The sequence below is a fragment of the Notolabrus celidotus genome, chromosome 16 (assembly GCF_009762535.1).
Source record: "Notolabrus celidotus isolate fNotCel1 chromosome 16, fNotCel1.pri, whole genome shotgun sequence".
In the NCBI taxonomy this organism is placed as follows: Eukaryota; Metazoa; Chordata; class Actinopteri; order Labriformes; family Labridae; genus Notolabrus; species Notolabrus celidotus.
This window is the reverse complement of record NC_048287.1, coordinates 31,542,358-31,559,688: the sequence shown is the minus strand read 5'-3', so window position 1 is coordinate 31,559,688 and position 17,331 is coordinate 31,542,358. Positions and strand designations below refer to the sequence as shown.

Below are 17,331 nucleotides of genomic sequence, written 5' to 3'. Positions count from 1 at the left end.
CCTGATAGTGTGAATGCGTCTCTGTCAGATCCCGGTGTTCCAGTTTTAAAAGTGACCCTGTAACCTGGAGACCTTCAGCTGAACGTGTCAGTGTTTGTGGAGTTTTACAACAGCTGAGTCCTCGGGAATGCATCCTTAAAATGTCCAAATATCCTCATCAGATATTTAATGATCGTCTAAAGACGTTTGTGAGGGATGCATCCGGCTGAGAGTCTCCAGTTAACAGGGTCACACTTTAAACTGGAACACCGGTCGAACTCTGACATGGCTTTTTCAAATAAGTTGAGTGTTTCGGGAGTTTTGAATCTACTTTGCGACTCATGCCTGTCTCCTTCCACATGTTGCATTAAAGCGTGATCAAAGAAAGCCCAATAGTAATCTCCCTCATGCTAACAGGCTAACTGTGGAGTCGCTAGTGACGCCGCCAGCTTGTCTGCCGCCGTAAATGTCATCATCTATGTTGAATGGCCTTCATTTTTTTTGCCCTCTACACACATGCACCAACAAGTGTTTCTTCCTTTTGTAAATTTGCATCACACCTCCCAGCCACCGTATGTTCCAGTGCTTAATTCGTACGAATAACTCGCTCCGTTCGCGTGTACGCAAAGACACGAATCATGCGAAAGGGGACGGGTTCCCTTCCTTCAAAGGCTGCTGCAGGTTGAGAATGACTACATTGAGTGTTGAAGACGATGGCTTGAATCTAGTGACAGCATAAGGTTTTAGTCTTTCCGTCCGCTACACACATGCACAAGCAAGATCCTCCAAACATGCATCCATGTGAGATGGTTAGCACGAGGATTTGCGCCCCGAGTGGTTGGTGGTTTAACCGTTTAACCAGGAAGTGAGCTGGAATCTCTCCAGCTACCAGACCAGTTTCCAAACTTTGTCCCTACCTTGAAGTGAAAGGCACACATTTCCCAGTGTGTCTCAGTTGGTAAAGGAAGCTTTTGACTCTCACTTTTAGCTCCATTTTGGTCCCCACCACCTCCCCAGACGAACATCTGGGGTTTTATTGGTGCAAGTTTAATGAAACAATCTTTTCCATCAAATTAAGAGGGAATTGTTGTGTCTGCATCCAAACCTCGACCTTATCAGTCATGCTGATTAACATGCACCGTTCCTTTAAACCACACTCATTAAACAAAAACCCCCAAATTAAAACGGACTGGCTGGATTGGAAGGAATTTTTCCCTCCGGCTCAGGAGAGGCGGTGTAAGTCTTTGATAATCCAGTCAATTAGAAATTATTAGCTCCTAATTACTCTTTAAACTCTTAATCCGGCATAAATATTTTCCTGCCGCTGCACGTGTTCGACACGTGGGGGGGGGGGGGGGGGGGGGGGGGGGGGGGTAGACACGCGAGGTGAAGGAAACACAAACATGGGAACCCTTTGGTGCATGTGTGGATTGTTTCTAATCATTTTCATTTCACAAACTCAAAACTCTCCATACTTTCATTCTCAAATCTCTTAAAGCTACAAACTAAACTCCAAAACAAACCCTTCTCTGAATAACGACACCCTTTCAAAATAAAAGACAGACTTCTCCTTGCAAAGATGAACACAAACAATAGCGTTGAGATTTAATTGATCAGCTGTTTTAAACTTAAAATGATTCAGACTTTATATTTCATGCCTGAAAACTGGCCCTCGTTTGTCTGCATCATCCGTCCCTGCAGCTTTAATCCAGAATCTGCTGACTGTGACTGTAAACAAGGATCCGTCTTTAATCGACCTCATTAATGAAATTCAGGTTAAGACAAAAAAATTTAAAAAAAACGCAGGCAGACGGATTGACAGATAGACGCCCCCTCACCGCCGCCACTTAAGAAGAAAACACACAATGATAATTAATTAGGGCCGACTGGCTCATTTGCATGTTTTGTAAGCACTAATTAAGATATGCAAAATATCCAGATGCAGCCTAAATAAATTTAAAGAGACTCGCCTGCTCTGAGGTATGGAAGAGAGGAGCATTAATCTGTGAAGTTCAGGACGTACGGGGATTCATCTCCGTGACTTTAGCGCTTAAATATTAAGAGTGAATGTAGCGAGGGGACAGACTGAAGAGATTAACTTCATGTATGATGCAACGGGCCTGCAAGACCTGGGACTCACAGTCAGGATGTATGGACAGGAGGGGACTGTGGTGCGGCTGTGTGGACACGTGACTTGTTTACAGTGGAGATGTTTATTTTGGGACGTCGAACTGAAAGCTGCTCGGACGTCAGGGTTTGTTTTTCTGGGCTGAAAATGAGCAAACGACTGAAAGTTTTAACGCCTGGTTTGATAAAATGTTAAAAAGATCATTCTTCAATCTTTTGTGGCAGAAAAATAGAAGGCTGTCTGAATCCCTTCATATATCATCCATAAACTGTTACATTTAAAGGTGACATATTACGCTTTTTTCATCAACATATATTGGTCTAAGAGGTCCCCAAAACATGTCTTTAAAGTTTATTGCTCAAAAAAACTCTTTGAAATCAGATTCTGGTCTGCCTGTAAACCCCTCTTTTTCAGCCCTGCTCAGAACAGGCTGTTTTCTGTGTCTGTGCCTTTAAATGAGAATGAGCTCTCTGACCACGCCCCTTCATGAAGTGGGTGTGGCCTCGGCTGTTCAGCACGTTGATCTAATGTTTACATGTTGGCTGAATATACACGGCTGCTCACAGACCCGCGTTACTTCAACCCTCTGAACCTGATCCAGAATCTGATCCTGACGGAGAGGCGCCTGCAGCAGGACCTTTCTGAACCATTGGTCACAGATTTAGTGTTTCTTGTTGTTTTGTTTGTCAGCATGTCGACGTGTGTCTTGGTACACAGCTACCAACATGTAGCTATGTGGCTATGCTAACTAGCGCTAGCACTTATCCATGACAACTAAAAATCATCCACTAGATCTTCAAATCTGCAGACGTGGGGAGTCAAACCGACCTTTGTGTTTATTAAGACAGCCTACAACTAGCATGCCTCCCTCCTAAGCTCCTTGTTAGCACACATGTGTGCAGGGAATGAAAAACAGAGGAGGGGTTGAGTTGTATTTTATATATTCAGTTTTCAGTGTTTTTCATACGTCACAACGCCATCCGGTCTGTAACAGGAAGTCAGAGCTCGGAGCTTGTTCAGCCCATAGACTGTATAAAATACAACTCAACCCCTCCTCCGTTTTTCATTCCCTGCACACATGTGTGCTAACAAGGTGCTTAGGAGGGAGGCATGCTAGTTGTAGGCTGTCTTAATAAACACAAAGGTCGGTTGTACTCAAGCGAGCCGGATCCCCCCCTGGTGGCTGGCTGCAGTATAGGTCAAAAAATCTGGGAGCAGTCAAACTTTAAAAAATAAATACACGTGGTACGAATGTTTCTCACATCCGTATGCTGTGGTGATATGTAGTTAGTATTTGACTGTTTTGTGTTCAAGACCTCTTTTTCCTGAAAAGTTTATTTTTCGTTAGTTATTAGAGGTTGAAAAATTGGGTTTTACTTCCTGTTTCCTTTGATTCACAGCCGCCGTAGAGGGAAACTTATCTTATGACACTACGCTGTAGGGCGGAGCTCGTTACAGTGGCTTCGCAGGCTCTGGCTGCACAATGGCGGCGCCCAGGAGCGGGATTTTTTTGGCTTCAGAACCGTACAACGGGAAGAGGCGGAGCAACGCTGTCTATGGTTTTACTCCCCACGTCTGCAGATTTGAAGATCTAGTGGATGATTTTTATTTTTCATGGAAAAGTGCTAGCGCTAGTTAGCATAGCCACATAGCTACATGTTCATAGCTGTGTACCAAGACACATGTCGACATGCTGACAAATAAAACAACAAGAAACACTAAATCTGTGACCAATGGTTCAGAAAGGTCCTGCTGCAGGCGCCTCTCCGCCAGGATCAGATTCTGGATCAGATTCAGAGGGTTGAAGTAACGCGGGTCTGTGAGCAGCCGTGTATATTCAGCCAACATGTAAACATTAGATCAACGTGCCGGAGAGCCGAGGCCACACCCACTTCCTGAGGGGGCGTGGTCAGAGAGCTCATTCTCATTTAAAGGCACAGACACAGAAAACAGCCTGTTCTGAGCAGGGCTGAAAAAGAGGGGTTTACAGGCAGACCAGAATCTGATTTCAAAGTGTTTTTATGAGCAATAAACTTTAAAGACATGTTTTGGGGACCTCTTAGACCAATATATGTTGATGAAAAAGAGAGAAAAAGATTTATTCTGAAGTAGTTTCAGTGAGAGGAAGGAAGAGATAAAAGTAGACAAAGTGTGCAAGGAGAGTTTCCCCTCGTGTAGTAAGGAAGATTTTTTTATGCTAGGAAACAACGGGCCAATCAGAGTGCAGATAGTAAATGACATCACACACACACACACACACACACACAGAAAGCCTCTCTGGTACCCGAGTGTTAGAGAGCGGAGAAAAAAATCCTCAGTGCTGGGTTTGTATCTGTAATAGAAGAGCGGTGATGATCAGCTGCAGCCTCAGGAGTGCTGTGATAGTACTGTAAACACACACACACACACACACACACACACACACACACACAGAGAGGAGCGGGTTGGTGTCGGGTCGGTGATGGATGGGGGATGAGGTCAGTCCTTAGGGGGATCCAGACTCTGTGGAAAAGACCTGTTGTTCTCTCTCTCTCTCTCTCTCTCTCTCTCTCTCTCTCTCTCTCTCTCTCTCTCTCTCTCGCCTCTGATGATCTCATCCACACACACACACACACACACACACCAAACACACTCCTACACACCACATGCACTCCTTACTTCCCGGGGAAAGCACTGCTGGTGATTCCCTCTCTTAAAGGAGCTTCAGGATGTTCCGGCATCGATCACTGGTCGATTAAACGTGTGTACAAACATTGAGAGGTCGTCTGTGATTGGTTGGATTTAAAGAGACATCGTAGCAGGAAGCTCTGAACTGAGGAGGAGGATGTTAGGATAAATTTAATGTGCTGACATAACATTTAGTTTGGCTGGTTACATTTTTAAATATCACTTTTCAGAAGATATAGCTGACAAATAGTGACGATACTGAAGTGTACATTTGGACGGATTTGTCTTAGTTGTCAAATCGGGTTGAGGATAATAAAGGTCTTTCACAGAGCGCCCCCTTCAGGCCTGGAGCACCTCTGTCGTGAAGTCTTGATTTGTAGAGTTTGTCTTTTGTAGTTTATTTCTGGTTTTGTGTGTTGTTATGCAGGGACGTTTGAAATAAACTTATTTCCTTGTCATTGAAGCAGAAATTTTAATTCTGATTATTTTAAAGGTTAAAAAAATGTGGAAGGGGATAAGAGACATTTTAAGGTGTATTTTTTATTTTAATTCTGTGAGAATACTCAAAAGGAAGGAATAAAAATTCAAGTGTAATTATTAATTTTTTTTTTACTTTCTTCTAAAAAGAGAAAAATACACCCTAAAGAATTGTGAGGGTGGGCCAGCAAAAAATATATTTTTAGGGTGTAATATTTGTATTTAATTCTGGGGAAAATAACTAAATTTTAGAAGCTGGGCAAAAAAAAGTTGTAGTGGAATTTTTTGTAATTATTTGGATTTTTTTTTCTCAGAATAATAAAAAAAAAATTGAGGGTGGGCCAACAAAAAGTATTTTTTAAATTTGCATTTGTTTTATTCAGTGATTTTTTTTTAAGATTGCAGGTAAAATAAATGAAGTTTCATTTAAAAAATATTTGGATATTTTTTCTCAGAATTAAAAAAAAAAAGTACCTCAAGAAATGTGAGGCTGGGCCAGCAAAAAATATTTTTTTAGGGTGTAATATTTGTATTTAATTCTGGGGAAAATAACTACATTTTAGAAGGTGGAATTTTTTTTAATTATTTGGATTTTTTTTTCTCAGAATAATAATAAAAAAACCTTAAAAAAAATTGTGAGGGTGGGCCTACAAGAAGTATTTTTTAAATTTGCATTTGTTTTATTCAGGGATTTTTTTTTTAAGATTGCAGGTAAAATAAATGAAGTTTCATTTAAAAAATCTTTGGATATTTTTTCTCAGATTTAAAAAAAAAAAAGTACCTCAAAATATTTGAGGTTGGGCCAGCAAGAAATGTTTTTTTTAATTTGCTTTTTTTTTTTTTTTTTATTCTGTGAATTTTTTTCTGAATTTCAGAGGGTGAACAATAATTAAACAAAATTAAGGTGTAATTTTCCTTGTATTCTGAATTTTTTCTCAGAACTGAAAATAAAATTTGCAATAATAAATAAATATTTTTGCTTACCTGCCCTCCAAAATGTTTTTTTCCATTGGACCTAATCCTCTTCTGTAGAAAACACTTAGTTCAATTTACTTCAATTTATATTACAAAGCTGAACCTCAGTCACAAAGTCAGCAGGTCTGTGAAGACATGGGCAGCCCACCAAAGAACATCTTAGCATTTCATGTATCCATATAAGATTACCCTAAATGTGTTTATCAAGCTGAAACCTCCAGTTTTGATAAATGAAGCCTATGCTGAAGTCCCAAAAACTGCAGTTCCTCAAGCGTCCACTTGAGGCTGGCCCCAAAAGCCCCAGAAGCCACACACACACCCATTCAAAACAGGCGATCTGTACAGCAGAAATAAACATGTTTACAGCCTGGTTTAAAAAAACATTATGGTCTGAATATCTTGTGTTTCTGTTCGTACACACCCTGCAGAAGTGAATTTCTTTATGACTCATTAGTTTTGAAGATATTAAGGTTGCAAGTTGAGCATATTTAGAGGCGTGAACGACATCTGTACGAGGCAATCTCTGTGGATTGGGAACCTAGCATCGTGAATGGTCTCGCACAGAAGAATCTAACGTATGTTTTTTTAAAACAGAGTCCCAGCTGCAGGAAGTCTCTCTGTTTTAAGGGTTGGAATATTTGCAGCAGAGAAAGTCAAAGGTTAATGAGGCAGGAGGCGAGGAGGTGAAGAATGAAGATCTGGTGTTTTCACATTCAGCAAACATTCTGTCTCTGTCTCACTTTCTGTGGTTTCATCTCTCTCTCTCTCTCTCTCTCTCTCTCTCTCTCTCTCTCTCTCTCTCTCTCCCACACTCCCTCTCAGTTTTGGCACATGTTGCCACAGTAACCACAGCCTCTTGTTTTTTTTTTTTTTGGCTGAGTTGTTTTGGTGGTGCAGTTTTTAAGGCCCACACTGGGTTCCACCACTCCTTTATTTACACACACACACAAACAATACCATCATCCACACCTCTACTGTCTGCATCCGTCTCTCCTACACACACTCTCTCACACCTACACACACCTACAGCAGGTCACACTCGTCTCTGCTTCCACACACACACTCACACACACACACAGTCACACACACACACACACTCGGTCCTCCGTTAACGTCCCCTCTCTGATTTCAGATTCCACGGGAGATTACCCAGAGTGCCGCTGGCCTGAGGATCATCCTGAAGAGAGGGAGCGAGAGTACAGGGAGGACGCACAGCAGTGATTGGAGGAGGAGGAGGAGGAGGTGGAGCCACAAGAGGACCCCCTCCTCCCTCGACTGAAGCCCCTCCCCCTGAGGAAGTTGCAGTGAGTAGCAGCTTTTATTGTTTCCCCGTTGTCTGAGGGGCTTTTGTTTGAAACGCTGGCAGCACGCCGCTCTGGACTGCGGTCGTGTTTAAGACCTTTAATGGAGCAACAAAGGAACATTCAACATCAGGGCTTCCTGTTAGCATTATGTTAATGCTATGTTAGCCTCTAGCTGACGTGAGTTGGCTTATGCTTCATTCCAGTTCAGATAAGAAATGCTTTTTGAACCAAGAACTGGGGGGGTAATAAACTTCTGTATCTGTGGCTGTGCTTTGAAGGCGTCGTATTGTCAAAATGTGTCTTCAGGTGAAGAAGACTGAAGTTTCAAACTTACACGCCTCGTGTTATAACCCTGTTTTTATCATGGACTGTACATATGGAGTGAGAGGCATGCACTGTGAAGGTGTCATGTGTTGGCGTTGGTCGTTTAGACGGTTGGTATTTGGTTTTTTGGAATCAGAAGTGTCCGTGTGTGGACAAACTTACTGTGATATGGTGACTAATTGTCAATTCATATCCTGCCTTGTCTATTTCACTTTAATTAAGACCGTAATTTAAGAATTTTTCATCAGCTTGTATTTTAATATATGTTACACGTCATATTTGAGTGTAAAAAATAACAATGTAGCGCTTTTGTTATCTTGAGCTCCAAATATATATATATTTTTTAAAGTTCTATTTTTGGCCTTTTTGCCTTTATTGTATAGGACAGCTGAAGAGAGACAGGAAATGTGGGGAGTAGAGAGCGGGGGAAGACATGCAGGAAGTGGTGGACCGGCCGGGAATCGAACCGGCGACCCCTGCGACGAGGACTGTAGCCTCTGTATGTGGGGCGCTTAGACCGCTAGGCCACCAGCACCCCAAGCTTCAAAAAAATTAGCATAAGAGCGACTTTTAAGCAAACCAGTCCAAAACACTCACTATTTCCCTTTTTGTATGTTAGCTTTATTCGTTAGCTGAGTTAGCTTAAGCTTTACAGATCAACACAAGTCCAAAACACTCACTATTTCCCTTTTTGTATGTTAGCTTTATTTGTTAGCCAAGTTAGCTCAAGCTTCACAGATCAACACAAGTCCAAAACACTCACTATTTCCCTTTTTGTATGTTAGCTTTATTCGTTAGCTGAGTTAGCTTAAGCTTCACAGATCAACACAAGTCCAAAACACTCACTATTTCCCTTTTTGTATGTTAGCTTTATTTGTTAGCCAAGTTAGCTCAAGCTTCACAGATCAACACAAGTCCAAAACACTCACTATTTCCCTTTTTGTATGTTAGCTTTATTCGTTAGCCAAGTTAGCTCAAGCTTCACAGATTAGCACAAGTCCAAAACACTCACTATTTCCCTTTTTGTATGTTAGCTTTATTCGTTAGCTGAGTTAGCTCAAGCTTTACAGATTAACACAAGTCCAAAACACTCACTATTTCCCTTTTTGTATGTTAGCTTTATTTGTTAGCCAAGTTAGCTCAAGCTTCACAGATTAACACAAGTCCAAAACACTCACTATTTCCCTTTTTGTATGTTAGCTTTATTCGTTAGCCGAGTTAGCTCAAGCTTCACAGATTAACACAAGTCCAAAACACTCACTATTTCCCTTTTTGTATGTTAGCTTTATTCGTTAGCTGAGTTAGCTTAAGCTTTACAGATCAACACAAGTCCAAAACACTCACTATTTCCCTTTTTGTATGTTAGCTTTATTCGTTAGCTGAGTTAGCTCAAGCTTCACAGATTAACACAAGTCATAAACACTCACTATTTCCCTTTTCGTATGTTAGCTTTATTCGTTAGCTGAGTTAGCTTAAGCTTTACAGATCAACACAAGTCCAAAACACTCACTATTTCCCTTTTTGTATGTTAGCTTTATTCGTTAGCCAAGTTAGCTCAAGCTTCACAGATTAACACAAGTCCAAAACACTATTTCCCTTTTTGTATGTTAGCTTTATTCGTTAGCTGAGTTAGCTTAAGCTTCACAGATTAACACAAGTCCAAAACACTATTTCCCTTTTTGTATGTTAGCTTTATTCGTTAGCTGAGTTAGCTTAAGCTTCACAGATTAACACAAGTCCAAAACACTATTTCCCTTTTTGTATGTTAGCTTTATTCGTTAGCTGAGTTAGCTCAAGCTTCACAGATTAACACAAGTCCAAAACACTATTTCCCTTTTTGTATGTTAGCTTTATTCGTTAGCTGAGTTAGCTTAAGCTTCACAGATTAACACAAGTCCAAAACACTATTTCCCTTTTTGTATGTTAGCTTTATTCGTTAGCCAAGTTAGCTCAAGCTTCACAGATTAACACAAGTCCAAAACACTCACTATTTCCCTTTTTGTATGTTAGCTTTATTCGTTAGCTGAGTTAGCTTAAGCTTTACAGATCAACACAAGTCCAAAACACTCACTATGTCCCTTTTTGTATGTTAGCTTTATTCGTTAGCCAAGTTAGCTCAAGCTTCACAGATTAACACAAGTCCAAAACACTATTTCCCTTTTTGTATGTTAGCTTTATTCGTTAGCTGAGTTAGCTTAAGCTTCACAGATTAACACAAGTCCAAAACACTATTTCCCTTTTTGTATATTAGCTTTATTCGTTAGCTGAGTTAGCTTAAACTTTACAGATCAACACAAGAGTTACTTTTTAGCAAACAAGTTCAAAACACTCACTTTTGACCTTTTCTACGTTAGCTATACCCGTTAGTCGAGTTAGCTCAAGGTGTTACTTTTTAACAAAGAAATCCAAAACACTCAGCATCACTATTTCCCATTTCTTACGTTAGCTTTATTCGTTAGCGAGGTTAGCTTTAGATCCACAGATAAACTCGAGTTACTTTTCAGCAAACAAGTCTAAAACACTCAGCATCACTATTTCCCTTTTCTTACGTTAGCTTTATTCGTTAGCGAGGTTAGCTTTAGATCCACAGATTAACTCGAGTTACTTTTCAGCAAACAAGTTCAAAACACCCAGCATCACTATTTCCCATTTCTACGTTAGCTTTATCCGTTAGCTGAGTACAGATTAACATAAGAGTTACTTTTTTTGATTAGTGATGAGGGGAAATCCAAGATTTTCTTCTAATAATTTAATAATGAAATCATAACAATGACTAAATCTGCCTTTGTAGGCTACAGCACTTAAAGTCTAGACTTACTCTGGGCCGTATATGAGACGTGGAAGTCATACGTGTTTTGCATTATTAGTGTTTGGAGGCAGAAGTGGTCTCATTTGGACCGAAGGGGAGTCTGAATGTTACCATACTTTGGATTATAATTTAAAAAATTGACATTATGCTGAATTGAAGAAGATTTGAAACTAGACATTGAGACCATAATCCTGTTGGGACAGTTTCTACTTAAGGTATAAATGTGGTGAGAAGTAGAACTGTATGCTCATCTGTTTTCTAATGTCTGGCTGTCTTGCAACGAGTGGAGTCGCCCCCTGCTGGCCATATTAATATAAGAACAAAAGAATGAAAAGTTTGAAACCAGAGATTAAAAAAAAGCCTCACACAGCTGATATCTGTGCCTGAGACCAGAAGATGATGTTCCCACTGTGTGCTCAGCCTCAAACCAAATCTGTGTGATTGAATGTTTTGTTTCTCTGTTTGTACTTTAAGACATCTGCTTTATTTTACTGCTTATTGAGTTGTGTCAGTTATTACTGATGAAAAACACGCCGTTTCCTGACATGGCTGTGTCATAATAAAAGCATTTCAGGAACAGAAACAACAGAGGGCTTTTATTATGAAGGGTTCATTTGGAGTTAAATGTGAAATGCTCTCAAAATTAAGACAAGCGTGTCATCGAGTTGGTCGACTCGTCATTGAAGATGTTGGTCAAATCCAAGTGGAGCCATTCCAGGAAATAGTCAGTGTCAAAGCTCCAGTGGAAACTCGGGTGTAACTTTGAATCGGAGTTTGTTTTGAAGGTGGTCTTGAAAGGAAGCGGTGCGTTCAGGTTGTGCAGGTGCAAACCCGCTTTCCTTTCCACATTTTAAAGTATGATGTCACTCAAAGATCCATCCATTTCCCAACTAAAGGTGCATTTGGACCAAGAGTTCTGGGGTCTTTTAGCACCCTGAACTAAAAGGTTCCTGTGCCCCCATTGTTGTCTGCAATTCGACCGCGGGCTGAAGTCCCGGGTAGATTGTGTAAATCAGGCCAGTGACGTATGGAGGAAAAAAAGTAAATGCACTACACCACCAGACCAGTAGAGGGCAGTAACACAAAGAGGAATGCCATTCATCACAGATGACACCATAGAAGCAGACGGACAGGCAGGTATCATTCTGAGCAACACAACAGTTAGCCTGTTAGCATGAAGAGACTCAGCTGGTCTGTTTTAGATGGTGCTATATTTCATCACAGATGGATTCACTGAATCAACACGTGAGAGGAGATAAGAGCCGTTTCAACACGGCTTTAAAATCCTTTTGAAAAACAAATTTGACAAAAAAATTTGACAAAAAAATTTGACAAAAAAATTTGACAAAAAAATTTGACAAAAAAAATGAAAAAGGAAAAACTGACAAAAATAAGTTTGAAAAAAAAAAATCACAAAAAAATTTTGGAAAAATAAATTTGTGACAAAAAAAAATTTGAAAAAAAAATTTTGAAAAAAAAATGTTGACCAGGAGCCTGTCGAAAAAATGTATTTTCCTCTAATTTAAAATTGTGCTCCAAAAGCAGAAAACATGAAAAAAAGTGAAAATTTTGCGCCTGTGGTTAAAAACATGGAAAAAGCAACGAACGAATCAACACGTGAGAGGAGATAAGCGCGAGTAGCAAAGACGTTTCAACACGGCTTTAAAATCCTTTTGAACTCAAAATGCAAGCAGAGATCGACCGGTGTTTTGGTTTAAACAGCTGCCCTGTTAACTGGAGACTCTCAGCCGGATGCATTCGCGGTGGGCTGAGAGAAGACTACTGTTACAAGCTGCTAAATCAAGAGAATCACAGCTTCTTCTTTTGAAAAGTACACACACATACAAAAAAGATAGAACAAATAAAAACTAATGAAAGAAAGAGAAATCAAGTGACTCATAGATGAAAAAAACAATGACTGTGAATGTTTTTTGGAAAATACAAAAAAATTGAAAAAAATTGAAAAACATTTTGAAAATATTGAAAAACATTTTTAAAAAAAATTGAAAAAAAAAAAGTGAAAAAAATGGACAAATTTTTTTTGTCAAATTTTATTTTTTTTGACAAAAACATTTTTCGACAAAAAAAAAAATTTGACAAAATTTTTTTTGACAAAAAATTTTTTTGACAAAAAAATTTTTTTGACAAAAATTTTTTTTGACAAAAGTTTTTTTTGAGCAAACATTTTTTTGACAATTTTTTTTAAAAAAAATAAAATTTGACCAAAACAAATTGACAAAAAAGTTGACCCTGTTGAAAAAAAAAAAATTCCTCAAACTTGAAATTCACTTTTAAAACTGGAACACCGGGAGGAGAGACGCATTCACGCTGGGCTGAGAGAAGACTACTGTTACAAGCTGCTAAATCAAGAGAATCACAGCTTCTTCTTTTGAAAAGTACACACACATACAAAAAAGATAGAACAAATAAAAACTAATGAAAGAAAGAGAAATCAAGAGAATCACAGATGTGTGTGATGTTATTGTGGACGGAGGGCGGAATAAAAACACTGTGGTTAATCTACCAATCAGACACGTTCAGCATTGCAGGCCCCGCCCCCTGAAAGTCCTGGGACCTTTGAAAAGTACTACCCCCCTAGCAGGGGCTTTTTAGGGGGAGATATCTACCCCTGAACTAAATTTAGACCCTAGTTCCTCTGGTAGAAAAACACCTCATCAATGTGTTTCAGAGTTCTCAACGAGCAGAGGCCTTTTTATTAACTAACGGCTGACAGACGTCGGCTCAGAAATCAAGAGGCTGTGGTTAAAATTTGATGTCTCTGGATCCCAAATCATCCAAATGAGTGAGAAACATGGGGAACAGTTTGTAAATTTGGATGTGTCCCACGTCAGTAAAGCAGTTGTTAATGTGAGAACCTGTTCCATATTTGTTGCTCAACATGCAGTCTGTTAGCGCCGAGCATCTGCAGGCCACTATAGGGAACCACCAACGTTTGAGCTCCTCAGGCGAGAGGGCGAGAGGGCGAGAGGGCGAGAGGATGAGGTGCCTCTCAGTTTGAAGGCCTGAAGATGTTTGAAGACGTATTTCTGGGTTTATTGTGTTTCATGACGCGCTGCTGGCTTTGATGATGAACAAGAAAAAAAGAGATACCAAGGATTCATTCTCATTTCTCATGCTGTTTAAAATAACTCCAAACTGCCATGAAGAGAGAGCTGCCATTTTTACACATTAGCAGCCAAAAACGTCTCAATTTAACCACGAGACGTGTGCCTGCGTGAGGTAGCCAACGGAGTCAAAGATCAGCTGTGAGAGAAACAGTTTGCAGACCCTGAAACTCAGGCCTGGACCTGAACAGCTTGAAGAATCACAGCAGGAGATGAGGTGTTACTAAACTGAGATCTCATGTCAAAAAATGAAACCAGGAGAACGTCCAACAGCTCAGTGTGAAAACACACCTCGAGTATAAGTTTGAGTCCATAAAATGTGTGAGATTATCCGACAGTTTTGTCAGGTTAACGTTGGTGTAAATGGAGGTAGCGGACATCCTGCTGAGATGCTCTCTGCCTTCACATATTTGGATTTATATCGTCTCTCTCTCAGGAAAACGCAGCGCTCATTAAAAAAAAGTAGGAAAACAAACAAGAGTCCGCAGATTTCTGGAGTTAAAGAGTGACGGTTGTAAACGAAGCCGGTGTAAATCCCAGAGATTTGTTCAGATCCCTGTTCTGCAGCGATGAGTCAGTCACAGGAGGTTCTGATCAGCAGGAGAACCAGACCCTCAGCGGAGGGAGAGGAGAGGGGAAAAGGGAGAGAGAGAGTAGGGAAGTAACCATCAAAATATCTCACATCACTAAATACACACGAGGTTTTCTTTCTACGCTGATGACGACGTGATTTATGTAACAGAACATATATTTTCAGAGGCATCAGAGCGTCTGATACGAAACCTTGATGAAAAACTTTAAAAGTATTACCTTTTCAAGCACACGTAGATATCTGAAATCTGTTTACAACAATGCTAACAAATGCTAAAAAAAAAAAATGCTAACAAAAAGGTGCTAAAAAGTCTGAACATGTTAGAACAAAACTCCTCTCCTCTGTCTCGTTCTCTTTCCACTACCAGAACCAAAGTTTGGAAAGCTTGGAAAATGTATCCTCCATTAAAACCTAGCAACACTGCTAACAATAATGCTAACGAACAATTCTGAATTTATTAAAAAATAACAGTGTGGAGACCAAACTTTGATTGCAAGTTACTTACACATTTAGCCTCTGTGCCTCCACTGTTGCCGTGAATATTCTCCTTATAAGAAACATGTTTTCACCAGCTAGCTAGCTAGCCAAAAAATGCTAAATTTACTGATTCTGTGTTGATTGTTAGCAACATTGCTAAAACTTATGTTTTATTGCAACTTTTAATAACGACCCTCCTTCACTGTTTTGATTCACTTGATCCCAATTAGAACTAAAATGAGGCTAGCACCAAAATTTGCAGTCCCATTCAAATGAATGGGGGAGACAGAGTTTATGATCTATACTTCAGCCAGCCACAAGGGGGAGCAGCTTTTGTGGAAGCCTCATGTCTAGCCGAGAGATCGGACGTCCATTTTTTTTCTCCAGTCTATGGTTAGCACAAAAGCTAATTGTCAGCAATAGTGCTACAACTGAACTTTAAATGCAAGTTACCAAGAACCAATTTGGCTAGCATGTAAAATCTAACCTCTACACTTCACCAACCGTTAGCTTTCAATCGCTGCCGGCCAAACTGTTTGATGTAGTTAAAGCCGAACTTTATTTTTGGCTAATTTCGTTAGCTTTAGCTTGGCTTTTAGCTAACTGGATAACTTGCTACTTTCTTTGGGCTAATTTCGTTAGCTTTAGCTTGGCTTGTATCTAACTGGCTAACTTGCTACTTTCTTTGGGCTAATTCCGTTAGCTTTAGCTTGGCTTGTATCTAACTGGCTAACTTGCTACTTTCTTTGGGCTAATTTCGTTAGCTTTAGCTTGGCTTGTATCTAACTGCCTAACTTACTACTTTCTTTAGGCTAATTTCGTTAGCTTTAGCTTGGCTTGTATCTAACTGGCTAACTTGCTACTTTCTTTGGGCTAATTTCGTTAGCTTTAGCTTGGCTTGTATCTAACTGGCTAACTTGCTACTTTCTTTGGGCTAATTTCTTTAGCTTTAGCTTGGCTTGTATCTAACTGCCTAACTTACTACTTTCTTTGGGCTAATTTCGTTAGCTTAAGCTTGGCTTATATCTAACTGGCTAACTTGCTACCTTTTTTGGGCTAATTTTATTAGCTTAAGCTTGGCTTTTAGCTAACTGGCTAACTTGCTACTTTATTTGGGCTAATTTTATTAGCTTTAGCTTGGCTTGTATCTAACTGGCTAACTTGCTACTTTCTTTGGGCTAATTTCATTAGCTTTAGCTTGGCTTGTATCTAACTGGCTAACTTGCTACTTTCTTTGGGCTAATTTCTTTAGCTTTAGCTTGGCTTGTATCTAACTGCCTAACTTACTACTTTCTTTGGGCTAATTTCGTTAGCTTTAGCTTGGCTTATATCTAACTGGCTAACTTGCTACCTTTTTTGGGCTAATTTTATTAGCTTAAGCTTGGCTTTTAGCTAACTGGCTAACTTGCTACTTTATTTGGGCTAATTTCGTTAGTTTTATCTTGGCTTTTAGCTAACTTGCTACTTTCTTTGGGCTAATTTCATTAGCTTTAGCTTGGCTTGTATCTAAGTGGCTAACTTGCTACTTTCTTTGGGCTAATTTCATTAGCTTTAGCTTGGCTTGTATCTAAGTGGCTAACTTGCTACGTAGTGAGGAATGTTTTTGAGAGTTGTCGTAATATTTGTAGTTTGTGCACAGGAGAGAAAATGCCGAGATTACCCACAATGCAACCTTTCTCAGAGCAGAACCTTGACTGTTTTTGTGACCAGTAGACATGTTTGTAGTTTTTTAAACCGTGGTGCAGCCTTAAGACGCTTCTCATCGTCACAGTTTGGCCTACTCGAGTCCATTTCACACATTCACCACACTCCTGAAAATTTCCAGACGTTGCCCAAATCCAGAGGTAACCGTCTGGAACGTTACGGAGACGTTAAGTGAAGGCAATTCCGAAAAATCTCTGGATCTGAATGTCGCCCATCCAGAATCCAGTACTTTAAACGCAGAGCTCAGGAGATGATTTCCTCATTTTGACTGAAATGAAAGAGCAGCATCCTCCAAATTCACATCTGGTAAATAATAAGGATGAAAATTTTAAAAAGTACCTGACCACTCCCCTCATATTTGGGTCTCTTTTGTCCCGTCAGTGTCCTTCAGCGCCCCAGAATGCAGCAAAATGGGAAGAAAAACACAATTTGGCAAAAACTCAAGGTCTTAGGAGGAATTAGTCCTTAGTCCTGAATCCACACAGTCTGATTCTCCCAGTTTGCTTTGGGGCGTTTCATACAAAGAATATCACTTTCTGTCATTTGCTGTGTTCAAATGAAAACAATTATGCATCACTCGGGATATAATTAAATGTTTCCAGCGCTTTCAGAAGTTGAATTTTGCTTTGCTGAAGTCAAACTTTGCATGCTGTTGTCACGATTATTTAAATATTGAACAAAGCGTGTCGGAGAAGTGAGCGTGGAGATAAAGAGGTAAAAAGGAGCGAGTGGTCAGAGAGTCACACCTGAGTGCACGACGTGTTTTGCAG

The 17,331-nt window shown here is 39.9% G+C and overlaps 1 protein-coding gene across 1 annotated transcript in view; it reads left to right on the top strand.

The window, feature by feature from the left end:
- Positions 1-17,331, top strand: part of LOC117828488 (zinc fingers and homeoboxes protein 2) — a 207,636-nt gene that overhangs the window by 65,175 nt on the left and 125,130 nt on the right. Inside the window, exon 2 of the mRNA XM_034705659.1 lies at positions 7,359-7,530. The gene's annotated coding sequence lies outside the window, so the exon portion shown is untranslated. The remainder of the gene's footprint in view (positions 1-7,358; positions 7,531-17,331) is intronic.